A 27,888-nucleotide genomic window follows, 5' to 3' on the forward strand; every position below is an offset into this window, starting at 1 on the left:
CCCACGCATTTCTTTAATTCCACATACACCGAATAACCTTAACACAAACCATAAACAGTAGACAGGCAACGTTGGCTTCAGGGTTTTCAGTCACAGGGTAACACTGCTAGCGTGCGGATCTAGACCAGCTCGATTGTATTCCGATTTGTATTTACACTTCGGTATTTAAAATATATTTTCTACCTTACAATTTATCCACGCGTTCCTTTGTTCACATACATCTAATAATCTCAACAAATATAAATGTATGAACGTGCTTCCTATGATATTCTTTTGGTATTGCAGCATTGAGTGAGAGACGATCAAATCGACATACGCTATCTCTGTACCTATACTTATTTCGACATATTTTGCTATTGGCAATTCATCCATTCGTTTCTTTATCAAATAAGCCCGTACGTTAATCATCTCAATCCCCTTGCCTTTGTGCCATGATCGTACAGTTTTTCGTACACACACTGACCGCATAACGTTTGTCTGTCTGTGCGTGCTGATAATGATTGACGGTCGACTGGATTACAGCGCCGAACGCAGGAAGGAAAGCAAAACGGAAGGATCAGATGGACAATACGATAGACCGACTTGTCCAACGCTTCCGAAATACGTCTGCGATACGATATGCGCGATGTCATGTGTCGATCTCGCGCCGTGTGTTTGTAAGAATTATACGAAAATCGATAGGTTGAGCGATGGGTTGAGACGAAATTGGGTGTTCGTAAATTTAAAATTCTTTTGCGAATTAGGATGATCCGACGAGAAATAAAATGACGTATAATTGTGTAGTATCGTGGACAAATGATCCAAGAAATATCGGGTGAAGCATAAACAATGTCGCGAGAAAGCCCAAGTGCCGACAAGTTCGTCAACGCGTCGTCGGTCCTTTGGTTGAATAGTTGCGCGGACAAAAGGCCTACCTGACCATGGTCACGAACGGCTGCGGAACACGTACGTGGTGTGGCTACGAGAAAAAACAAAGGGATGCTTAAGGGAGAAAGACGAATTAACAGACAGTTAGTTAGTTGAGAAGTCAGAGTGTTGTCAGTGTGACATCGACCACATATTAATCTACATCGGAGATAAGACTTCCTCCCCGACCTTTGGACTCTTTTGCAAACGTCACCATCTTATCGTCATAACCTACACCGAGCCCCTCAACATCCCCAAAGCAAAACATATATAAGCCGAGACTCGAGCAAGCTCAGACAGTTCCTGTTCAGGCTTTATCCGATTCGGTATATTATGCTACCTCTGTAAGATTATTGTGATTATCAAATTTATAACAAAGTTTGATAAAAGAAAGTTAAGAGTCGGGCTACGGCTCGACCTTCTTTTTTATAATCTGAGTCGCAAGTTTACGTGACATCGACGTTGTCGAGGAGGATGGTCCGCGTGAAAGGGAGCGTTGGAACCCTGTTGACGAGAGTTGTGAATGAACTATTTGGTTGTCTTAGTTATAGCACGTTATTGTATTTATTTCACGTTAAATAACCATCGTTTCCTGTTTAATCCATTTGAAATGAATAAATAAAATCCTAGAATTGTGTTCTCTGGATGTTTTTTCTATACGTAACGCGTTTACGCGACGATATCGATTAATTACGACTTTGATCGATAGAATTACGTCTAAATAGAATCGGGAATAATTTTCCAATTCCATCGTAAGTCGTAAATCATGCATTACACGGTCAAATAAAAATAAACGCGGAGGAAACCGTTTCATTTAGCTTGTCTTTCTCTTTGATGGTTCGCTTTCACGCTGAAGTTTAATTTCCTATGGGAGTTCATGGCCACTCCGCAGGTACACTATCTATTATCCTGGTCCTCTTGCTTCGTTCCTATTCTGATAAGTATCCGTTTCGTATTTCCATCCTAAATATTACGTCGTTGCTTTACCACCGCGTTTTTTAAACCTGTACTTTGCTTTCTCTCAGTAAATTATTGAAATATTTCTAACTCGACGGTTTCTCGTTACTTGGAACTTTCAAGTAAAATCGTTAGTTCCTCTATCGCACTCCGTATATTATTCTTAAGTTTCGTAGAATTAATAAGGAACTAGAAACTCATTCGTGAAACAAAGTTTCACGTGATTTTAAATGTACATTTATATAAAGCTTTTAATAAAATTGTACAATTACATCAGCGATCCGAAAATCCCAGTAAGATCGAATGGATTGGTCGCGAAGATACGTCGGGTGATCCGAAAAAAGTCGAATCCTTTAGAAAAGTTGGATAGCTACTCGGAAGCCGTTCTGAAAAGTAGCGCTCCATTCGGTATAATGTATTTTGAGCCGGTCACTTTTGATTCTTTTCCATCAATTTTAACCCATCGCGTACGTACGAACGCGCGTACAATGCTCGACGAGCATATAAAACGAGATAGAAAAATCGAAGAACGTCGGAGAAAAGTCAAGTCAAGTTAAATATCGATTACTCCTTTGTTTTCGAATTACAGTGTTTATAAATGATTAGGTTTCACTAGATAACGGCGGTGCCAAAGAATAGATACATTTAAAGCAAAGCTGTTATCCAGTGTGTTGCGTGTACGGTGGCAAGTTTGGAAGAAAGTATGATCAAAGTACTATCGAAGTAATCTGCGATTGCACGTCCCATATTACTTGGAAAGCTCTTCCGCGCAGCTTCCAAAAACTTTGCGGACGAACGTTTGAAGTTCGGATTGGAGTTTCAAGTGAACTCGGGGGTTCATCCCAATCGCTTATCGATGAAACACAGGTTCGAGTTCTAACTCGGAGATGTGGCGACACGTAGGAAATGTTCATCGGTTAGAGAAAATATCGGCGAATTGATTTTTCGCTGGTGAAAACTCAGATTCTTTAAACGTTGTTGATTTCTATTGGCGATGTCTATCGAATGAAAGGGATACCGATAAAAAGAACGTGTATCTACTTCATTCGTAACTTGTTAGCCGGTTTATACACGTAATTTATTTATTATACACGATCAATCACTTTATTATTAATTTTAGTCGAAACATATTTGAAATTCCAGTTTCGAACGTTTGTTACGCTACAAATAATGACTATAATTTGCATAAATCTCATCAACCAGTTACGTGGTTTCATGTTACGTGTAAATAGCTCTATGAACTCTTACTAATTCCAGATAACTCAGTTATTATCAAAGTTTATTTATTTTATTATGGAAAGCGAGTGATATATATATATATTCTTTTTTCCTTTAGGGGATTTTCAACTTTTTATCGGAGCTCTTCAATTTGTCAAGCACTCGTTTTACCTCGATTTTTGAAAATCCACCACCTTTCACGAAATGCTTCACGGAGTAATTCAAGAATTTTATATTCAGTTCGTCGGTTTCTATTTACTTTAAACCTCCAGGTAGCTTACCTAAAAAGGAATTGCATGAAAAATTTCGTTCACGCTCCTTGTGTGATCCTTTGTTACTCTATATTTTATTTTATTTTTCGTTAATGATTGTTTCGTTAGAACTGTTGAAATTTTCCTTTTGTAATAGAGAGAATTGAACGCACTTGTACTCTTGGTGCGAAAAATGATTCGTCAAAGAACGTAGTTGTGCTTGGAGACAGTCGTTTCGATGCAAAAATTAATTATGAAATTGTATCCTGAAGAAAAAATTTTTTCCAAAGGAGACGGAATCGTTGACAGAAGAACTCGTTTTACCGTGCAAGGGATTATAAACAATTATAGGTACAAAGGAATAGTTCGTAATAAACGTGGACTTGGAAGAAAAAAATTATTATTGGAACGGAGTAGAATATTTAATTTCTTTCTCATAAAACACAATATTAAACAAATTGATATTTCCTTTCTTTTATTAAATCGTGTAATTTCGAATTAACTTCTTGCTGAACAAACATATCGTTTCTACGTAGAATCGATAGAACGACATCATCCTTTCTACCATTATTATCTCTTGTTTGTACACTTGCCAGATATTTGAGATATTGAAAGTTTTTCGCTTACTTTGAACGATCGCTCGATATCTCCACGTCAATTTCTTCTCTTTGCAGAATCATCGTTTACTCATTATTACCTTTAAATTTAGAAACTGAGAGTACTAGCCTTCTATCGATCGTTACTCGATTTCTATCGTAATGGTTCGTCTCACGATATGAAATAATTTTATCCGTAAACGAAACGTACGTTACGAATTATTGTCAAGAATCGTCAAAACTTTATCAACGGTGTTTAATTGATTATACGAGGAAAACGCGTATTACACTTACGACTTATCGCTTTTATAAGTACCGTAGTATTTATTTTTAAACTGATATTAATTATAAAAAATAAATGTACTGTCCGGTTGAACGAATATCGATTATAGTAATGGTAAATAGAGAAATATAGTATAAATAGACAAAGAAGGTGGAAAAGCGATTAACATATCGTGCTTTGAGTTTCAAATAGATTATTTTGCAGTCTCGTTGTTTATGGAAATTGTAATTTCCGCTGTATAAATTCTTTCGAGCGCAAGTATTTTGCACTTCAATTTCTTTATAATGCAATATATGTATATTTTACATAATTACTACGTTATTTATACATTTTTAACAAATTCCGTTCAAAATACTTTTTGAGGCTGGTATGCCGATGTATTTGTTGGTTGAAGCAGTTGTTTTTGTGTTTTATACATGCATCGCAGTATTTTAATTATATCGGCGTAATTTGCGACACTGTAAGACGTATAATTCCCTGTGAACGACTGACGATTAATAATTTTCACTTCACATAACATTCATTGTTATATATTATAATAGGATCGACGTAATTCATCTTGGTTTGCGGAAAGAGCAAGCAAACATTGAAACTCCAATGAATACCAAGTTTCTCGAGAACTAGAAACTTCTAAGTTTGACGAGGATAAAATTTCTATTACCATTTTAGTGGATTTGAAATAAAAATGGATAAATATTTTATTGATATTATCGTGTATCTATGCCTTTTAGACTATGTCGTCTTTCTGCGATAAAAATAATAAATTTCATAAATACGTTTATTTCGAATATCGTTATTAGTAGTGTTTAGAATCAAAACTAGAATCAGATACAAAATTATAAAGCATTACCAGTGTTCGGAATCAAAATTAGAATTAGACACAAATTATAAAGTATCGGTATTGTTTGCAATCAAAACTAAAATTAGGTATAAAGTTGTAAATGAAACGAGACAGTTTTATATCTTTACGTATTTATCTTTGTACCGAATGATTTTCGTATTAATTACAACGTTAATAGCGATAGTAAATAAAATATAAAATAGTATCCTATAATGGTAAACGAAGTATAAATTTCTATACTTTCATAACATGTATATGTATTATTTATCTCTGTGCTTTGCTTTACGAGATTACTTTATTTCCACAGATTGCTCTTACATTATGAATAGGCAATTAATTAGAACTTACAATTAATTAGTAATTTAGAACAGTAATTTTGAGCAGAAATTACATACTCTTACTTCTTTCTTATCAATTTAAATTTTGCGGGAATTCGTATTCAAAATTGCGAGGAAAATGATTGGCGCGAATCGTTAGTTCCATCCTATACCAAGCGCGGCGCTGAAGTCAATCTGCTCGCCGGAGAGAAGCGTCACATTTCGCGCGCGTTGCGACGCTGTCATATTTTTGCGGTTTTTTAGTGTAAAGTATTCTTTTCGCGTGTTCATTGTGCCTTCGGTGATTTATAAGAGAATCCATCTTCAACATGTATCACGATATCATCGGTAAATCATTTATTTATCTTTTAATTTAATGTCCCGTGTCAGCTTGGATATCAGACGCAATAAAGTTTCATAACTCTTACAATTTGAAAAATGGTGTCCTGTAATTGCAACGATAATAAATTACAACTGGTAATTACGTCAAAGATTCATAAGTGTCTGTCAGTTTGTTAATAATAACGAAGTAATAAGTCACGTTAACGTGTTTGTTAATTTGTCAAATGGCAAACGTATATAGAGGTTTTGAAATATTTTTTACAGTAGTACAAACACATGTTCATTTTTCAATACGTGTTACCACTACTCCGTGTATACGTTTATATATTTCTATATACGATTTTTAAAGTAAGTTAACCTCAATTTAAGAGAATTCAAGAGAATTTATTTTAATTGTGATCATAGCTTCTTTAATTTAACCTGAAATTTATAATTAGAGGTTAATAATTGTTACAGGTATATTGTTTCGTGTTACAAATTGAGAAGCTAGAAGGACGATACTGCGAGTGACGAATAATTTGAGAGAATTATTGGTAAGTTACATTTTAATGGAAATCAGCATGCTTATAGATATTAATTTTCTAACCTCATGTCGAACTAAACTTAAAGAAATATATATTTTCAGCAAATGTCACTTCTATCTAAATTTTCATATTACCCGATATAATCATAACAGTCGCGTGTCTCGTTACAGCGTTAACGAAATTGCGAAACATTTCAATACGATACGAATATAAAAGTTTTACACACAAAAATTACTGCGTAGCAAATTTTCTGTTATCATAGGTTGACATACATATTATTACTTTGTTAAAAGAATTGTGCATTTTCACGTACTTTCGTGATTCGATATATGTTAATTATTTCTTCTTCATCTTCTATTAAAAGATAATTTATAGAATTTTAGTTATCAACAATTTTTTTATTTATTTTATATTTGAACGAGCCTTGATAGAGTACCCTTTGATATACAAAATAACGAAAGTAGAGGGAAGATTGATATTAACATATACATAGAGATAGAAGCGTAAAAATAAATTAAAGTAAAATTGCTAAAATTTGTAAAACAATACATTTACGATGGATCTTCATGTACGTTGGTGAGTCGATGTATGCTAATACGATACTACAGCCAATCATACAACCCCCTTACGATAATTGTGCGTCGATGAACAGGACACGTAACATCAATGGAAAGATCGATGAGCAACGGGACGCGTGATCGACGAATCGTTGTTGGGTTGAACATCAAACTGCATCGGGTACCACTGTCTACAGGTACACGTATAGCACTCAGGGATCATCGCGACGAGGAGACGCTCGCTGGCGTACGTTGGTATTGGTTGGTATCGGTGCGACACAGGGGCCAAGGGTTCTAAGGGGGTTGATGCGTCGGCGTGTTGCGCCGTAGCTTTTGCCGCGGCGCCCGGCAGTCCGTAGGCGAAGTCCTAACGAGTAGCCGGCGAGCGAGCCGTTTCTCCAAAAAACTTCCTCTCGATTACATTGCGCTGAGATTTCCGTGTTCGTCTTTCGAATTTTCGGCTCCTCGACCCGCGTGCCTTCTTTACTCGTCGCGTTTTCGCCGTTCGTTTTACGCTTCCCTCGTAAACTCGCCGTAGGCCGTTTCGTTCAAACTGTTTGATCCTTGATAAGTTTGAAGTAAAAGATCGAACGAGTCAATCGATAGTGAGATTAACTTGCTATTTTACGAAATACGTACGATCGATTTATGGGTCGAGGAAGGTATTCACCAAGTGCGAACAGTGTTTGTATCGACGAATATGGAAAATTTTGATGATATGTGACGAGATACTGTCGATCGTGCGACAAAAAGTAAATGACCCGATTTTCGACTGACAAGTCGTAAGACGGATGTACCTTGGTGGAATGTATCAGTGAGGAACGATAGGTGTTGTGATTTGGAAGAGTGTACAAAATTCACGATTCGTGATTCTCGAGACTAGTGATCGAATCAAACTGCTCGAAAGGATCTCGTATGCGTGTAAGTTGAGTCGAAGTTCGAAACGTAATTAAAATTCTGTAAGAAGTAAAAGGAAAGAACGTAATTGTATTTAATTATGTCGTGGAACGATTCTTTCGAAAGAACGTCAAACGTTGCCACAAATTGTTTTTGAGATATTTCAAACTCGTTTCATTTGCCCAGGACTTTCGTTAAATCGAGAAATTAAGAAATTCCCAGTCGATTTGCTTTTCATCGCGGTCGTTCGTGTAATCTCCTGTTGGATCTTAATTGTTCGCAATTAAAACACTCGCGATGAACGAGAATGATACTTTTAAGGGTAGAAGTACAGTGGCTGATTAAAGTATTTAAATTGTCATAGGAAACTTTTTACGAATACATTGTGTGTGTTACGCGAGATAGTTTTGAAATTCCATTAACGCCGTAGAATTACAACAATTGCGTTTGACAAGCAATTACATTTCCTATTTACATAGAAACTAAGTTAGCGTTCGCTTTCCTGAGATTCGTTATGCATTCAAAAATTATAATTTTCAGTACAAAGTTTGTAACGAAAGATATATCAAAATAATGCTGTATAATTTATTGAGTAAAATTTTACAAAATTTCGTATTCGAAATTCGTGAAAACTCATTAAAATTTGCTACGTTGAGAGTTCGAATACTTTCGCGAGTCATTGTACGTGTAAACCAAAATTCTCAAAATCTGCACCCACACCGTTATACGAATCATCGTGGATGGTTTAGCGAGACGATTCGAAGATGACGAGCTCGATAATGGACGTCGATTATAAACTTCGGTCCGCGGAAAACTGGGCCACATGCAGTCCAGCTTTCCGTTATCTTCTGATTCGTGGATCGTGCACGAGCAAAATAGAAAGGCAATATAGTGGATGAAAAAAAGCGCGTCGGGAAGAATGGGGTAACCGAGGGAAAATAAAGGAGCGAAGGGTGGGAGGAAGTTGCACAGAGAAAGAGAGCGAACCCGGAAAACCGGGAAACACCGAACAATACCAATTGCGACAAATTACACGTTGCTTTATCCGGTAACGCCGGCCCGCGATTAAAAGGGAACACGGAACGACGTGGCATCGAATACTACGAACCGTGATTCACCCCATTTTCTTTCTCTTTCTTCTTTTCTTCTATTTTACTTTCTATCTTTTTCATTTCCTTTGTTTCCCCGTTCTTGTTTTCTCCGTTCGTCATTTTTGATCAATCGAACGAAGGGGAAATTGCCGCTCCACCGAAAGTTATTGAGGTTTCCCTATGAAAATTTAATCAGTGCGTTTTTTCAAAGCTCGTTCCTTTCCCTTTTTGTTTTTACTTCTTTTCTTTTATCGTGCTTTCCGTTGTTTTCGTTTCCTCTCTTTCGTGGTTGTTTGATTTGTTCCACTTTCGATCTATTCGACAAAGGGGAAATTGTCATTCTACTAAAAGTTATCGAGATTCTCCTATGGAAATTCAATTAACGCGTTGTTTAGCGTAGGTACCGATCATTGCATCTCCTTTTCCGTTATGTTTCCCTCTACTTTTTCTCTTTTCTTTCTACGTTTCTTCGTTACTTGCTTCTCCGTTCGTGATTTTTGATTTCTGTCCAACGAAAGAGAAACTGCGCCAGACGACTAAGCATTATTGGGTTTCTCGTATGGAGGTTTAATTAACGCGTGGTTTACACTTTATATATCGGCTTCGCCGTTTCGATAGCCGAAGCAAATTAGATTGGTACGGAATCAAACGAAGTCGACATACGTGATTCGAATGGTGTGCTTTGACTACGGAACATTTTTCTATCTAGACGATCCACGTCTTTGATTTGTCGAGGAGAATCGAGAAGAAGAAAGTTTTGCCTAAAATTAACGTCTCGTTTGTCCATATGATAAAATCTATCGAATATTGCTTTCTGTTATATCTTCATTGTTATTTCCTTCACAGGATTACAATGTCCCGCTTTCATGCGCATATCACATACGATGTTCAATACAGTGTAACAAAATATTGCTTTCTGTTTGATAACGAATATCATTAAAATTTTCATCGAACTGTTAATCCGAGAATTTAGAGATTCGATCGAGTATCACTTTCTACTAATTGTGAGAACGAACTTTACGCTTCGTACCGAAACAGTCGAGCATTGCACGGTTATATTTTAACGGGCTCCGTTACGAGAGATTCCCTTGAAATATCGCAGCTATGTCGCATCGGAAGAATATCTTTGCTTTCGAAACAAAATGCCCAGACCTCGTTACTTCCGCGATATTCTTGTTTAATTCTGCTGTGTTGTTTGTGTATTTTTTTAACGATTACAGAGTATCTAGCGTTTCAACAAAACGTGAAAAAATGTTTACTAGCGTGCACAATTTCTCTCGCAATGTTATGTTAGGCATCGTATACATTTTTTTCACTTGCTAAAATAAGAGCACGATTGAAATATAAAGATTTGAAATATAAATAAATGGAAGTTTCTCTACCAGAGATCACTTTCCATTATGCAAAGCTTTCACTAAGCGAAAGCGGGAAAAATCGGATTTCATATTTACTTTCCTCCGTATTTTCCTATTTGCCATTTCTGTTGATAGGAACATTTCGAACACCTGTGATTGCAACGCATACTAATTCTTCTTCCATTGGTTCTTACTTCCAAACACGGGGTATCGTTTTTATCGGAATACTTTGGTAGAAATGTGATTCTTTTCTGCCATACAACTGTCGACCGTCAATTTTAATTCAACTATATTTCAACGATATTTGATTCCAAGTTTTCGTTTTTTCAATATCCTACTTTACGTTAAATCGTCCTTAAATGAGATACAATTTTTTAATAAGAAATTATTTTTCGAAATTGTATTGGAACACCTCCTATCTGTTGCTGCTTTGTTCTATTCATTTGCATTAATTTTGATCAATTTTAACTGTACGTAGGAACGATGATAAGGAATATCAATGATTTCTGATCGATATCGGTAACAATCGGTTTAATCCCAGTGTATTCGATCCATTCGCAACGCGATATCGTTGCCAGCGTTACGGAGATCGTGTCGACACGTGTGCCGCGCACGTTTAGCCGTACTTGTAATCCGACAACGAAACTGGCGTTTCGCGAAATTTATATGATCCGCGGAAGATTTCTCCTAATCTCTCGGTGTTTCGGGCTTGTTTCGATATACACGCTATTTTCATCGCGTGTATAATGTAGAGTATGTGGTGTAGCATGGAAGGCGAAACGAATCGATGCTTCCTGCTTGAACAGCTTCAATGGCTCGATAATTGAAAGTGCAGGCATAGAAAGATATTTATTTCATTTTTCCATTTGTTGCATGGAATACATAGCCTACGACGCTACGTTTTCACAGTTTGATTTATTATATAAATTTGACGCGGATGAAGATAAAGATGATGGTTTTAAATTAGGTGAAATGTTAGGTTAAACTTTACTTTAACAGTTGAGAAATTGATTGCAACGCAAAGAAACATTTTTGAATCCTTTCGCTGAATTTTTCAGTCGTGTTCTGTGTGGTATATATAGTTGACACGATTGTTTACGGTTTCTCTATGGTCTCGATCAAATAATTTAATAATTGAAAATATAAAGATACGTAAATTTATTTTTTTCTCCATTTATCGATCCTATTGCATATTCAATATTACTTTTACTCAATTATAATCTAAATTATATAGGTCTGCTGTCTTAGTGATATTGCTAAATTCCGAGAAATTTTATAAAACTTTAATCACATTCTTGGAAATATTCTTCGAGCAGATCGGACTGGTAATCGTACATTAATAATTGTAAGCAATTTATTTATTTAGTATAATCCATACTAATCCTATCGAATAATCATCTAAGACAGATTTGCTTATTACGTATACGATATAAGGCTTATTCATATATTCCAAGAATTGTGTAAAGATTTAATGGGACTCGGGGAAATACGATGAAGCGCGATCGGTCGCGTCCTATCCTGCATATACGCGCATATATGTACATAGGATATGCATATCTATGTTTCAAGCATTTCTGCTTCCACGATTGTTCTTTCCATTCTCGTCACATTGGACTCGATTTATTCATACAACAGACGTGTAATCATTTTTCTGTTTTGCATTATTCTTATTCATATTTTCCTTCGATATTCAACTACCTCGCCTACCTTCTAAATAGCTTTTCTTTTTCCCTCGATATCAGCCTATGAAAATTTCAAAGAATTAATTTCATTTTATTTCATTCATCTTGCATATTACATAAAAGATATAACCTAGCAAACACGAAGATGGCACCCCGCTGGGGGTACCCACCCACACGCTATATTTATTTTTATTTTATTTTTTTTTTACCAATGAGACCAAAAAAAGACCAAAATAAACTTAAGAAAAAAAATCTTGCATATTATTCCCACCACAAAACTTATTTTCCTACCCTATAATTATAATCTTGCTCAGAGAATCGATATATTGGGTTGGCAACTAAGTGTTTGCGGATTTTGTCATTAGATGGTATTAACAAAATCCGCAATCACTTGGTTTCCAACCCGATACATTACACACACACACACGACATACGTACAAAAATTGACGTTAATTTATACTTTAATTACCGAAACATGAAAAATGTAACGTATCGTTTTTCTCTGTGGTCTTTGATTTTGGTTGCACATCTGCCGAATATATCAACTGTTTTCAAATTTTCTATTTTTTCCCATTCAAAACGCGATAATTCCTGTCGTACAGTTTCTAGCTTTCTCATTTCCTTTTTGTCTTTTTACTAATTTACAACATGGATACTATTCGTTGATGTTTCTTATCGTTGATAATAAGACGAGCGATAGTACGCGATAGTTATGAAATTTCTTGACCGTGTATTACATATGCGAAATTGTAAGTTCCAAGTCGCCGGCGACGGGTGTGCTAACAAATCGAATCGCAGCCGGCGCGATAATTCGCGATCGAGTTAAGCGTAACCAAGTGCTACAGAACGTGATGTTTCCAGGTGTCGTCATCGCGTCATCGTGCTGGCCTTAACGAGGCGCAGTTAGCGTCGGCATCGTTAGGGAGCGTGGAACGCGAGTGGACTGGTGCTTCCAAATCCTCGAAATTATCGCCGCGATTCCTAGCACCCTTGGTGTATAGTGAGAACAGTGGTTCGTCGTTCGTGTCCACCTCGTCTCGATAATTCGTCCTCGCATCTCGAAGAATCGTGGGTACACGAGCGTGCTTCCTTAAAGTGAACCTTACGCGCGGATATGCGCCGTTAATGAAAGAATCTGTTGTGATTGCTCGCGGAGACGATCGGAGCGTCCTTTCGTGGCTAGAAGCTAACGAAAAAGGGGCAAGGAGAAAGGAGGGAAGAAGAAATCGAGCAGAGAAGGGTGAGTGCATCGACGACAATAACAGAGTAGAAGGTAATTATTCAGAACAGGGTACGATGAGAATATTTTTTTTTTTTTTATTTGGTGGACTATTTACGATCAATTCTCATTGAGAATTATAAGTAAATTATTTTGGCGTGGTACTGTAACTTGGATCTAAAGGGTATTGTCTTCTTAGTCCGCGGATCTGATCCGTCGTGTCGAGTAATTGGGTAACTAATGGGTTTTGGTGGCTGTTAACTCTTATATTATATCTGTTACCGAATGTGACGAGGAATACATTACGAAGCTCGTGACTCTGAGTAACGTTTTCCTAAGAATATAATAGTCGTTCGGTTCTAGTTTTCAAGATACAGAGCGATTCGTGTTCAACGTTATGTACTGTATGTAATGGTATTGAACGTAAATTGGTTTATACGTTGAAAAGTCTAAATCGGTGAAAAACTATACCTCTGTTCAGAATAATTACCCCCTAGGATAAACGAACGTAGATCTATGTTTTGGGTACATTTGTTAGCGGTTCCTCGGCGATTCGATAATGCTGATTTACATATGCCGATAATGCCGCGTATTTCGACGTACCGCGTTAGAGGTGTAATCACGCGTGTAATTCTTGTCCGTACGTGCAGCCAGCGACGCTTATAACGGTAAGGTATTACCGGAAATCCGTCTTAAATCTCTTGTAATTAAATCTTGAATGTAGCGAGCATCATCGCGCCACACAGACCGGTATCGATGTTTCAGATAACGCGTCCGTTAGTTTGCTTTTCTCGGGATAACAGGCTGGCTTTGTCGAAGCCTAAAATGTGCCTTCAGTTTTGAACATTGTGTACATTATCGGCGTGATTCGCTATTACTAAGTGGCGATGAATTATCTTTGTCAGATTAAGTTTATATGCAAATTTGATAGACTTTGTTCTATTTTGCGAACGCATTTTCTAATTTTCCCGAAGAAAATAATTGTAACGTGAAAATACCGTATTACAGATATTCTCGTCAATTTTGTTCGTAAAGCGCGAGACACTTTTAACGAGGAATTAAATTTCGCGTAACCGTATAATTTTATTACAATCGTATACACATCGGTGGATGTAGACAGATATAGGAAGTAAAATCTGTTGATCCGAAGCTTGAAGTTTGGAATAAAAATCGATTTGCACATTGCCATAGAACAGATTAATAGATATTGGATTTTATTTAGAATTAGCTAATAGCGTTCCGCGTATCGATACCTAGGAAATACTAATGATATTAGCAATATAGCAAATGGACAGATTGTGTACTCTGTGGCCGTACAATTGGCTCTGTACAGAGCCAATTGTTTTTCTCGCTACAATTCGAGGTCTTTGTGACCAGAAATACACAACGTTCAGATGAATGCAATTGAAACTGTTTATTTCGAACGGTTCCTATATTTCGGATAATTGTTTTCCTCGTAACATATTGCACGCGCCTTTATTTCTCTTCGGGATTAATGGAGTCTATCGTGGAGGATATGGTCCTTTCATTTTCTTTCTATCGCTATATCCAGATAAATATACCGCGTTTCACTATATTTTAATAACGCGACTGTATTCGAAAATAAAGTTTACGAAAATCACGCGTTCGAAGATCAACCGTACTCGGTTGAGTTCTTTATGACTTCGTGACACGTAGGTGGATAATTTCAAAATATTTGATTAGATCGAGAAAGATGACGCGTTCGAGGGTGAACTCGCAGCTTGGTATAGCCTTCCGAATGCATTAACGCAAGAAAACGAGTACGTGTGTCGATGTGTACACGCGAACGGTTAGAAAAGCGGCTTAGCCTCTTCTAAGAAATGCCATAGCTGGTAAGGTGGAAATGGGTCAAGGAGTTTCTGCATAAGAAAGCTAATTCCACGGCTGTCGCCGAGCACGCCTCGTAAAAACATCCCACTTTTCAATGATAAATTATCCTTCACTGTAAATTTATTCTTTGGCGTTCTTCGATCGGCTCATTTTTTTTTCCAAACTAGTTTACCGATTACGCACAGTTTACAGTGCACAGGTGCAACGTGTAATTCATGTTGTCGATGAAGTAGCGCGATTAACATAAATGGGTCCCATTTACGACTACGGCCATTTATTTTGGGCCCGATCGCAAACAAAAACACGCACGATGGAGGTTCGTTCGATTGAGATTTATGGCTCGCGAGTCACGTATTGTTCCCCTAATGCGAAAACGTACACTGGCTCGCAATTGATTTACCGAATATCGCTGCCAGCATTTCGGTCAACGGAGCTGTACACCCTCTGACGGTGTGCTGGTACACGATCGTAGTGTTTCTTAGCCCCGGACAAATCGCTGTAACGTGGAATGCGATACACCGTGATAGGGAATGATCCGTTTCCTTAGTACTCGATGTGGCTGCGTTTAGCTTACGCAGTCAGAAATTTACTAGCTGATGATCGCTATTATTGGCACGAATCTCGGGTAATTGATGGAGGAAAAGTAAAGTAAACGTTAAATATTTCTAATTTATGATATAATCATCTAGACGTTGTGTAGTGTAGTATCGTGGACGGATCGCCAAAGAAATATCAGGCGAACCATAAACAATGTCGCGAGAGCCTAAATGCCGACAGACCAAAAGGGTCTGGAAACTTCAACGAGCCCATCAATGTGTGGTCTTCTTTGAAATCTTTCGGTCGAATAGTTGGGCGAGAAAAAGGCCTCACGCGATCATGATCGCGGAATACGTACGTGGTGGAGGTACGAGAGAAGACAAAGGGATTAAGACGAGTAATCCTTAAGGGAGCAAGACGAATTAACAGACAGTCGTTAGTTGAGAAGTCAGCGTTGTCGAGAAGGATGGTCCGCGCGAAGGAAAGCGTTGGGGCGGTTGTAACGAGAGCAGTGAGTGACGAACGATGACTGCGTGAACGATATTGAAACAAATCATACCGTTGCCAGACCTACTAGCACTATGTTTTCTCCACAATAGTATGCGCGTCAATTAGGAATAGGAGGTCCAGATCGACTGGAAATTATCAAGTGTTATCTATCATGCTCGAATACGGTCGATCTATTCTTCCATTAATTTAAGAATTTTTTAAGAATTATATATAATTATCACATACACAGTTTCTGTAGTGACGGAACCGGAAACCGAATCCAGCGTTTTATTTGTCATCTGTGATTGCACAGTTGGCGATAAGTTTGCAACGCTATGTAATTTTCGGAGCAGTTTACTTGGCCGACGGCTGTGTTTTACGTCTCGAAGATATCGCTGCCATCGTAGATAACGCATAGCAATTGTGTATTCTCTAAGTAGACCAAGTAGACTAGAATTATATGTAGAGCGCTACAACACGATAGATGCACTTTGGTAGAAGTAGTAGGTTTGCGTATAAGCGAAAGCAGTTGCAAGGTGAGCAGGAAAGGGACCGAATACTTAATGCCACCGCTGTCGTTTCGAACAATTCGCGATAAGGTTACTTTGAAAGCTCTATAGCCATTGATTTTCTCCAGAAACTTTGTCTAATACGGCTAGAACGTTAGAGCATTTCGACGGTAAGCGTTTTGAGGCATTAGGTCTAGTATCGCTATTGTTTCCGACGTTATCCTGTTGCTGCGCACGGTTTCTAAAGGCTTTCGTGGACCACGCATTCCTGAATATTGCATCGCTGTTTCGAATTTCAAATCGTGATAAATAAAGAACATTCTATGTTTTTACGACGAGAACGACTTGAAGTAAAAAACTTTGGATGTTTTCTCGTTTGTACTCGATAAGCGCTAAATTCATGGAACGCGAAACATTCAACGATCGAATTGTTGCGCGAATGCGGAAATTATTATTTTGAGCGTTTAATGACGTATTCTATAAAATGTAAAATTGATACTTATATTCAAATTATATATTTTTTTTTAAATAGTTTATTTAGCCAATATTTGATTTTTTGTACATTTTTGAGGTTCACAATAAACAATGAATTTGAGTATAGTGTGTTTAGGCAAAAGTACCGATACGCGTCGGTACGACGTAGCCATGGTCTAATATGTGTCGTGGATTTTCGGTTTTTGCGTTTATTTTTTTGTTTTTTGGGTTTAAGTCGCATTGGTGCGTGATTTTTGTGTATTCTTGTGTGTGTTGTATTTTGTCCTGAAACTTGGCCGCAAAACAGGACTCCTCGGTGTATTACTTTTATGCGTTGTGGGATTTGGGGGGGGGATGAGAGGGAAGGGGAGGGGGATATTCAAATTATATTTAGACGATGAATGGACTTCACAGCTACTTTATCTGACGTTTAACGTATCAACTATCGTACGAATAATATATTTGCTTGACGTTTCGTAAAAATTCATTGCACGATTATAATTTCATACCGATAGCCCTGCCAATACTCTTTCTTGGCAAAAGTAAGTCCAGATAGTTTGTACGATCGAACTAATGTCGTTAGTGAAATTTTACGAGTTGAAGATCGTTAGTATTAAAAAATTCTCTCGCAAAATAACGCGACATAGGCTTGCTGACAAATAAAGCGCAAATTTACAAGTAAATTTGACAAATTACCATAAAGCATGTATATTTATAAATTCATATTTTTATGAATTGTTATAATAGGTGCTTGCCGCTATACATAGCAATTTATACATTCTGCGAATTCATATTTTAAGTGACCAGAAACAGACGGATAAAAAAGCAACGATTTCTATTAATATGGAATGTGTTATTTACATTCATCTATTGTCTGACTTTCTGACACGTCAAACATTTGTCTTCGGTAAAACTGTAACTGTTGTACGATGTTCGCGAGCAACATTCCAGGAGATTTAAGAGTGCCATAACAAAGCGATGAATCTACAAACAAGAAAACGCAATATCGTCCGCAAACTCTTTGAACATTTGACTAGGTTCCTTCTATTCCATTACGCCAACACCGACAAAAAGACACGAGAACTTCCTTCGCCTTACACAAGGATCCTTCTACACCTACTCGACACCTAACTCGTAACTCGACGAATCTCAGATTCCTCTGTTTTTATTCCTTCGTTTGACTTCCCTCGTGGAAGAATGGGGGAAAGGAGAGAAAAGGGGCGAACTTCCTTTTGGGACACGCCAAATTTCTGATATATTCTATAACGTACGGTAGGTTCTAAAGAATAGTATTTAACGCTAGAACTACCGATAGTTAACACGAAGCCAAAGTCAGCCAAAACGACTGGTCTTTAAAAAATACGTGATAATAGAATATTTTTATATTTATTGATTTATTACTTTCTTACAGAAGAAATTCCATGTTATATAGTACATTTTTGGTATTAAAAATCCATCTGGCGAAATACTAGCGATCTAGCGATCGATCGGGGATTTTCCTGATAACTGATATCGTCGTATCGAATGATACGCGGTAAAAATTTGAAAAACGCGTGGCAGGTTGTACAAAACGAGGAAACTGGTTAATCGAGGTGCCATAAACAGATCGCAGGATCCTTTTATACATTGACAATTACCAGCCATTTCGACTGGTATTGGCATAAATAGCCTTGATACAAAATTATTTTGAGTTTGAATACATAAAAAACAAAATACAATTCATTATATTATTCTCTCAGTTATCGTTGCGAAAGTCATTACATCATCGCGGGAAAAATATAACACGAAGTAGGAATTTTAAAATAAAATTGTAAAATCAGTCAATTTTACTGGTGGGGTAGTTCTAGCGTTAAAAGTGTTAGTTTTACGATACAGAAAGTATTACTTCAAAAGTTTATCACACGATTAGGCTGTACAATTTGTATAAATTTTGTATAATGGCACCCACGCCGTTCTCTCTAAAAATTCTCCTTGAAATTTTTGTATTCTGCTCGTCAGAAACTGAATCGTACGTTACGAAACAAGCAAGAAATTCGGTGTTGCTTAAAGGTTGAACCGAAAAGTGAAATCGAAGGGGGGGAAAAAAAAAGAAAAGGAAAAATCAAGGAACGGCAACGGCTGAGAAAATGCTTTCAATCCGAGAGAAAAATCCACGAGATTCTTATCTTGGACGCAATCTTCCAACATAGCCTCTGTTATGCGATCTAACTTCTTGACTCTCTTATGCCATTCAGCAACAAGTAAAGGCCCCATGAATATCTATGGAATTTCCGTGCTTTTCATTCTGAATCATCGGTTACGCGAAGTTCATACGACGACTAAATTTACTTAAAAAATAAAATCGTTTACCGTATACGATGATAAAAGATAAATGAAAAGCTTAGAACGCGATAAACGTGAGTTATCTGCATAGGTAAAAATTAACACATGGCGGTAATTTTATTATATCATTCTTGGTGCGAGAAAATGAAAATTAATTAACTGAATTATTTTGATTTATTAAATCAACTGAATTATTCGAGGGTTGACGTTACAGCGAGATCTTGAAGTTGCTCGATATTTCACGGCTACTCGCGTCCAGACGTAATTTGGTCATGACGTTCGATAAGAGGCTGTCTAATTAAACGTCTCTAGAGCGTTTATAGTTTTACGATGGAAAGAATGGAAGAAAAGAATTTACGTAAAGTGGCGAGACGCGATTCAGCGCTTTGAAGATACGACTGTCACCGAGCCCGAGACAACTAACAAGATAAAACATTTATAAGAGGAATTTTCGTTTCGTCGTGTCTTGTTAAGGGACGATCAATTTATGACTATTGGACGTTCCACGCGCTTAACGCGATCGAGTATTCCTTTAAATCATCGCGGTTCTACGCTACCGTGCCACGTTAAACGTATACGTATCATAAGCGTCGACCTAAGCTACGACTTCTATCCTCTGCTACAGCATTTTAATATTTGGCCAGACAGCCGAAGAATCGTTTGCTCGGAGTCGATTTTTACCTCGTATAATATGAAAATTCGTTTGCAATTTACTTTTATCCGATTCTAACTAACTTCGACGCTATCCGTGAAAACGAAAAATTCGAACGTTTCATCTTGGCGGGCGGATTCGTGCAAACACGCGCCCTTTTCTCATTCTTCGTTTGTTACAACCGAACTTTTTTGGCGAAAGCAAATTCCAAAAATTGTTGGTTAAATTCTACTGAAATATTTAAAAACACTTGCCCGCTATCTTGGCGTTTCATCGATGTTTTATCATTCTACGGTCAAGTGCCATTGTTACGCAAAAATATCTATCAAAATATCTAAATTTCATTAGCTGGATGATACGACTAACGTTGAATTCTCTAGAAACAGACGATTCACTTTCGTTATTTATTATATCGTAGTATCGTGGACGGGGGGCCTGGGGGGTGTCGGGCGAATTATAAAGAAGCGGTTGTGGAACATGTGCGTGGGGCCAAGACAAAGGACAAGGGGTTGCTAAGGGACAAAAACGAATTAACGGTCATTGTAAGTTGAGAAGTCGGAGAGTGCGAATTGCGTTGTCCAGATAGTGTTGCTAGCTTTGTCGAGAGAGTGTGGGATCCGTAGTGACGAGAGTTGCAAATTAGCTGTCCAGTTGTCTTAATTATAACACGTTATTGCGATTAATTCACGTTAAACAATCATCGTTTCCTGTTTAATCCATTTATCGTAAATAAACTAATCGTAGTAAGGATCCTATAATTTTATTCATAAATATATATAAATATAACGCCACAAGTAGGCAACAGTAAATTTCAAGGTAAAATGAAAATGACGTTTGTTACGTCACTTTTCTCTACTTTTCAATTTATTAAGTCGATCTGTGTCGCGCGGCCAACGTTATCGTTATTCCACGAAATGGTGGAACAGAGCTGTTATGGGAAGGTAGGAAGACGGAATGCTCGCACGATATATTTCGGAATGGGCAAGACGAGTGATTAATTAAGATTTGCGAGAGCAAGATCGGAACGACACGCGATTGTGCGCAAGAACGCCGGCGTTACACTGATTGGAATTTAGTGTAGACTAGCAGAGGGCCTGGTAACGCTGCCGTTTCTCCAATTAAGCTGGCCGAATGTAAATCAGACTAAGGGAAATTCCGTGGCCTGTCGGCAGGATTCTCGCTCGCGGAAGGAACACGGCCACCGTGAATTCGTTCTCGAGAAAATTGTTAACCCAGGAGAAGATCCTCCACGACTAAGATAACAGGTCGGAAAGTTCGAACGTGAAACTTTCGTTCTCGTAAATTCGCGGCCGATCGCGCGCCATTATCACTTACACGACCTCTCGCGAAAAGAATCGAGCAGACGATGAAACTGATAAACGGCAAACTAACGCTCGGACTGTCCAAAAATATGGTATTTTTGTCAGATGAACTTTAACTGTAACGGTAGAAATTAGACTGTACGATTCAGTTTCTGACGAGCAGAATACAAAAATTTCAAGGAGAATTTTTAGAGAGAACGGCGTGGGTGCCATTATACAAAATTTATACGGATAATAACAGAAAACGCGTGGAAGATTTAAATACCTTTGACTTTGATGTTTCTTGTATCCGTATTTTAACGTCAGTTCTTTTACTTTGACGAGATATCGCTGCAAACGATCGTGTAATAGTCTTTAGAACGTAGCAAACGTTTACGTCGCTCGATCCTAAAGCATTTTGCTTTCGTACAATAGTTATTTCTTGCCTTGGAAGGTATAAGGATCTTACGCGCGCGCATGCACACACATATTTATATCACGCGTATTAAGTCTTGTTTGGTTGCCGAGCTTTGTTTTCTTACGTGACATTAACAAAGACGAGACCCGGCGAAAGGCTTCCATTTCTATCTTCTCGTCATAGATTCAAAGTAGGTTTCCGTCTGTGAATCTCTTCAACAAGACGCGCCACTTTAATTCGAGCGATCTTCATTAATTCAAACGACGCATCGTTCGTCCTCCTTTTCGTCTCTCCTCTCGGTTTACCGTATCCACGGTTCTTCTCACGTCCTTCCGCATAATCCATTTTTTATTAGCCACCATACTTTAGGAAGCCGGCACGTTATTTTTATCGGGTCGTTGGTATCTTCGCTGTCTCCCTTGTGGGTCGATCGCGTCCCGCAGATCGCACCTACTTACGCTCATTAGTGTCAGAAAATTCAATCAACTTTTCCTCCGATATAATCGACCATGTACAGCCTTGCGATGTTGCTATTTATACGCTTATTTACTCGTACGTTTTTATGTCTGTTAATTGATGGAAAAGCAGAAAGAAAGTTGAAATAGGTCTTTAACACACGCTGATACATCGGTGATCCACGTTATTAAATGTTTTACAACCATTCGAATAAGATAAGTTTCATCGACTAAAAAATTTGCAACGATGCGAACGATTGAACGTAACGTTGTCAGAGAACAAGTACGCGAATACGATATAATAGTTTGGAAAAATTAAATATTGTAGCGTAGTATATTTCGATCGATTTCCAAGGCAAAATATATAAAATTAGCAAGGTAGTTAAGGTGTTAACGATCCAACAAAGGGATAACGCGTAAAACTTGCATAACTGCAACTTTGTTAACCAAACGTGAACGAAATAAATTGTTATTTTCTCAAGACAGACAAATGTATTAAAATATTAAATAATAAATAATTGTAGAAACCTATCGCAAATGAGAGACACAAAAAGATATTCTATGATTCGATGGAAAGTAGCGATGTATCGAAACTGTATTAAACGCCCTTAAATCATCGTCAGACCATCCCATACCTATTCGCGTCTCTTTTAAACAGCCAAAGTGGTTTATTGTTGTACGAAAATGGTTTAAACGATGGTAGATGCATCCATATACGCATAACGAAGCGTTTACGATCGTTTTAATCGTATTACGGTGAATGCAGTTTAATCGGCACGAGTGATCCTCGCTCCTCTGATTTTCTCATTCGCGTAGCTTTTTTTCCTATGGTCCAAAAAGTTTCGTCGAATTTGGTGTACGTGATTCGGTGACGATTCGTTTTAATCACACGATACAAGCGGGTCGAACGATTGCTTTGATACGAGGACACGAAAGTATAATTACGAAGGTCTGCAATACGAATTTCACGTTGAATTGTCGACGTGTCAGTAGGCAAATTGTGTGCTTTGAAATTTCAAATGTCACGGGCAAACGTTGGATAATCGATAAATTATTACATGGTTTTCGAGAGTGGTCCCGGGGTTAAATTCGCTTCCTAAAGAAGCGAATAACATTTTTGTACTCGTTTGCACATTGTAGATCGCTGCGTATGTTAATATCAAAGTTAATCGATATGAATATTTGAGAAGTTATTGAGCTCGTATCTGCAACACTACGTTTGTTGTTTCCGTGATATTTAGTTATTAAAAAATATTTTTCTACAGGTTCGCGATCAAATTTTATATACACTGATTGGCCAAAGTATCTAAATAGAAAAATATCATAGAAAAGTTTAACGAATACGTTGTATGTACTATAAACAAAGTTACTTTTCGCATGATTGATATTTATAGATATTCGATAAGTCGATGTTTGTTACGTAATTAAATAACTTTCAATACGGAGTTGCTCGATCGGTGAAAATTATAGTCGAAGGATTTTTGATTGAAAAGAACGGAAGATTCGAAGAAAAAAACGAATTTATAAACGGTTGTTTATAAAAGATATATTAATACAGTAATACGTAATTTATCATTAATCATTGACTGAAATTTTTAATAGTTTCGTACGTGTGTAGGCCAGGGCCGGCGTGGCTTTTTGCGGGTCCTGAATCCGCATTTATCCTACACATAAATCCTACACTTAAATTTTACAACGAGCAATTATTTATTTACAAATGCTGTTACATATTATATATTTTTATAGGCAGTTTTTTAAACAAATGCAAGTAATATTTTCTCGCATGCATAATTCGCTTTCAAGGGGTAAAAAATTCAACGAAACGGAAAATCTGTAATCATGTATGACTTTTGCAAAAAACTATTAATGTAGTTTAATTTCTCTAAAAAGCACATTTCTCTGAAAGCGCCTGGATTTTTTTTTTATTTAAAGTAGTTTCCAGGATATGAGGACTTTACGGAGTTACACTGAACATTCATGATTTTTCTCACACCTTTAAACTGAATCATCGCTACTAAAAAAAATGTCTTGCATCTGTTAATGGTATCATCATTCTGTAAAAAATTAATTAAAATCGGTGTTTTTTAATTTTCGTAGACCGCAGGGCCGAACGCGCTGAACTAGCCTTGCACCGGCCCATGGCTTTCAAACGTATGGAGACGGCTTCTCGTGTCACGTTTAGTTGATCAGCGAGTTGTTGTTGCGTTTGAGCGTCATCCTCATCCAACGATGCTTGCAATTCGCTGTCTTGAAACCTTTTCGGTGGTCTTCCACGCCCTTCGTTCCTCACATCAAAATTGCCACTTCTGAATTTTTTAAACCACTCAAAGCACTGTGATTTACCATGCTCACCGTAAGCTTCGACGAGCATTCGATGCGATTCTGCAGCAGTTTTCTTCAAATGGTAACAGAAAATCAATGCTGTCCGCAAATCGTAGTTTCCAGGCACAAAATTCGACGTGTTCAACGCTATTACAAACTATGCTGTTGTATGAAACTTGTATTGTTGTAAGTCGAAAATGTTTGTGAGATGTCAACAAAGACTTTTGGCATCAATGACGCAGTTTAGTGATAACTACATTATCAGTTAGGGCCATCTATAGGCAAATTCCGGTTTCATACTTACAGACCTGATATATATCGAATTACCTATGATCCAGTTTGTTCTATCAAAATAAAGATCACAACGTTCGACGGATTAGGTTTCATGTTTGTACAAAGATGCGTCGTTGTAAAGGACGTGTCTGTAAAAGAAAGACAAGCTAATATATTGAAATGTTGTTGCGTATATATGTACTTTTGTGAAATCGTTTAGTCCCTTGGGCAATTACGTTGTGGCGAGAAATCAGATACAACGCGATGCGTCTATCGGTATGCTCTTTCCAATGAGGGAACTTCTTTCTCCGCGGTATTTGCATATCTGAAATATTAATCACGGCTCTCCGATGAAACGCCTAAAGCTGCAAAATTTTGCATACATATAGAAATTTCTCGGTATGGCCCTATTAAAGTTTGGCAAGCCGAGATATAAGAGGAAAGTCATTAAGATAACTAATTAAATATTTTACAACGAAAGTAGCAACTTCCCTTGTAAATTTTGTAGAACGGAGAGTTCTCTGGCTCGCGAGGAAATGCATGTTACGAGACGGAACCATAAATTTCAAACTATTCAAGATCCCGCCATGTAGTTGGATAAAGTAGCGTGTCGGAACCTTTTCCACTTTCGGTAAAATCGACACGAACACATGTTTCAGCCATTTATCTCTAATCAATTATCGTATTGTTCGAGATACACGCTCTATTTTATCGTTTTTAACGTTCGATCGATCTCGTTGTTAGAAATATTATATTCTCGTGGTAGATGTTATTTTAAATAATCCAGGTCCATCTATTTACATATTCACCGCTACTGGCGCATATGCCAATTATTTAATAGTTTTTAATTTCAACTAACGCTATTCACGCCACTATTACGACAGAGATAGATATAACGATATTTCTGGCGGAAAAAACGTGTACTTTTCTTCTTTGCACAGCGAATATGCGTTAACATCTGAATCTAGAATTTTACAAGATTCGAAGAAATATTAGGTTGTCCGGAAAGTTTCTTTCGTTTTATAAGGAAATAATAGACACAACGTCTTTTGTTTTATATTATTTTATCGAATTACGTACGATCAATTTCGTTCTGTTGAGATAAACACCGCGACGTTTCACACACTTGATTTCACGTTTGTAAAGGTGCACCGTTGTAAAAAGACACGTATGGAAAGAAAGACACTTTCCTGGCAACCTAATGCTTTGCTTTTCTTTTAGATCGTAGAAATCTCTTCTTTCGTACAATGGGCGTGTATAAAATTTCTATTATTCCGATAAATTGCTTAAATCTCGACAGACCAATAGAAACAAAGAGAAAAGTGACTCGCTATATATTCTTGAATAACGCAAATGTAACTCTTACGAATTATTTAGCTATGTAGGTCCTAATGGGTAAACGCGATATTTCCTGCTGTTCTCGATTCAATTTTAATCCGAAACAACCGGTAAAAACGCTATTAGAAAGAGGTAGAAAATGGGTGCGGAATTGTAGCGAGCTAATTGCGTGCAGTCCGAGGGACAATAAACAACGGAGAGTAGGTTCGTTGAATTACTTTTCGCAGTCGGTTTTGCCAGTTTTCCACCACGATTTTGGTATCCTTTTCGCGTGTCACGGTACGCAGAGAGTCCGTGTTCGTTTAACTCGCCAGTGTTTACCGCATTGGGAGATTATATCATGGTTTATAGTGCACTGCAGCGAATGTTTAATGGAGTGATACAATAGCCAGGATATACGCCATAGGTGTACGTTACGTGTGTATACGCGTACGTATATGTATTTAACCTATCCGTTGCTTCACAGATTCTCCTTGACCCGCGCTTTTTCTTATTCGTTTTTCTCCCTTCTCGATCGATCTTCTTTACTTTTTCCCTTCCAATTTTTTCCACTAATGCCCGATTTTTATTTTCCTCTGACTCCCTTTCTCGCTTTCTTCTTCTCCGTATAAAGTTTCTTCGTTACATTGTTTCCTCTCCTCGTTGTCCAACCGTTTTCCTTTTTGTTAATTTTGGCTTGTTAATTTTTGTTCTCAACGCGTTTCTCATGTTGCTTCCGCATACAAATTTTAATATTTTCCCTCGCTGCATCATTTCCTCTCTTACGTCTTTTTCAGCACTTCTTATCTCTCTCCTACTTGATTTCATGCATAAAAGCAACATCGTATTTTCTAACGTTGTTAAGTAATTAAGCGACAAATGTATTTGAACAGCACGAGAAAAAAACACGAAAATTTCACTCTTGTAGACTTTATGATTTCCATGTCACTTGGTTTGTACGTGTATGTAGTACATAAAGTGAAAGAGTAGGTGACGATTTTATAAAATGTTGAAAAGAATCGATTTTACTTAATCTCGCGATCCTATAGAAAGGCAATCTTAATACCACAGAATCGATCACTGTTCGGGTTGGCTTTTCTTAGTAAAAAAATGAGCGAAAAATACATCTCTGTTACCAACAAGTGGCAAATAAGAAGTTATTTCTCGCGATTAAAGAGACGTTCAATTGCGAAAGGACTAACTATGTCTAACATCGATTTGTTTTTTCAATTTTGGTTTGCAAGTGGCTGGACAGTTTGACGAAGGGAAAATCTCTTTGTTCTGGCAAAAGTTTTCCTCGTTAGCAGATAATATCTACTTTGACGAATATGCGACTATGCGACTAGGGGACTACGTCTCAAAGCTCGTCACGTCATGGAAATTGAGTCGCACCTAATGATATCGATGTTAAACTAGGCGTTTACGCTGTTTCAGTGAAGTCTTTGACGCTGTTGAAAGTGTAGATTAGCTTTATTCTGAACGCATCTACTTGGAATCGCGTTTGAAACGACTGAATTGCGCTTCAGGTAATTAGTGTTCGCGTTACCATAGACGCTAATTTATTGGATGGCAATACATTCTCGAGTGATAGTGCAAAGTAACACCCATAATTACCGAAATTAAGAGAGTAGGTAAAATTTCGATTTTAATTAAATTCTAATTCCACTCTTAAATACGGTTAACTTATATTTTCTCTATTTAGATATCTAAACGTAAAGCGTTAAAAAGTACCATTTTGTCATCTTAGCGACAGTTTCATGTAGGAATTACGCGTTAAATATGGGAAGTTTGTAGATCGATATCTCGACTTCGGTACATCTAGGCTTCCTTAAATTTCAACTAGACGTACATTGTATCTTTCTTAATACGTAGCTCAAATTTATAGAAACTGCCAAGAAACTCACCCTCTCGGAAAAATTACCTCAACGCGTG

The 27,888-nt window shown here is 37.4% G+C and overlaps 1 protein-coding gene across 2 annotated transcripts in view; it reads left to right on the top strand.

Annotated features, from left to right (window-relative positions):
* The first annotated feature begins 7,128 nt into the window (after positions 1–7,128).
* Positions 7,129–27,888, top strand: part of LOC132906671 (peroxidasin-like) — a 414,173-nt gene continuing 393,413 nt past the window's right edge. For both annotated transcript variants that reach the window (XR_009658022.1, XM_060959050.1), the window contains exons 1-2: positions 7,129–7,713; positions 12,679–13,057. The gene's annotated coding sequence lies outside the window, so the exon portion shown is untranslated. The remainder of the gene's footprint in view (positions 7,714–12,678; positions 13,058–27,888) is intronic.

This window comes from Bombus pascuorum, chromosome 5, assembly GCF_905332965.1.
Source record: "Bombus pascuorum chromosome 5, iyBomPasc1.1, whole genome shotgun sequence".
NCBI classification, from domain to species: domain Eukaryota; kingdom Metazoa; phylum Arthropoda; class Insecta; order Hymenoptera; family Apidae; genus Bombus; species Bombus pascuorum.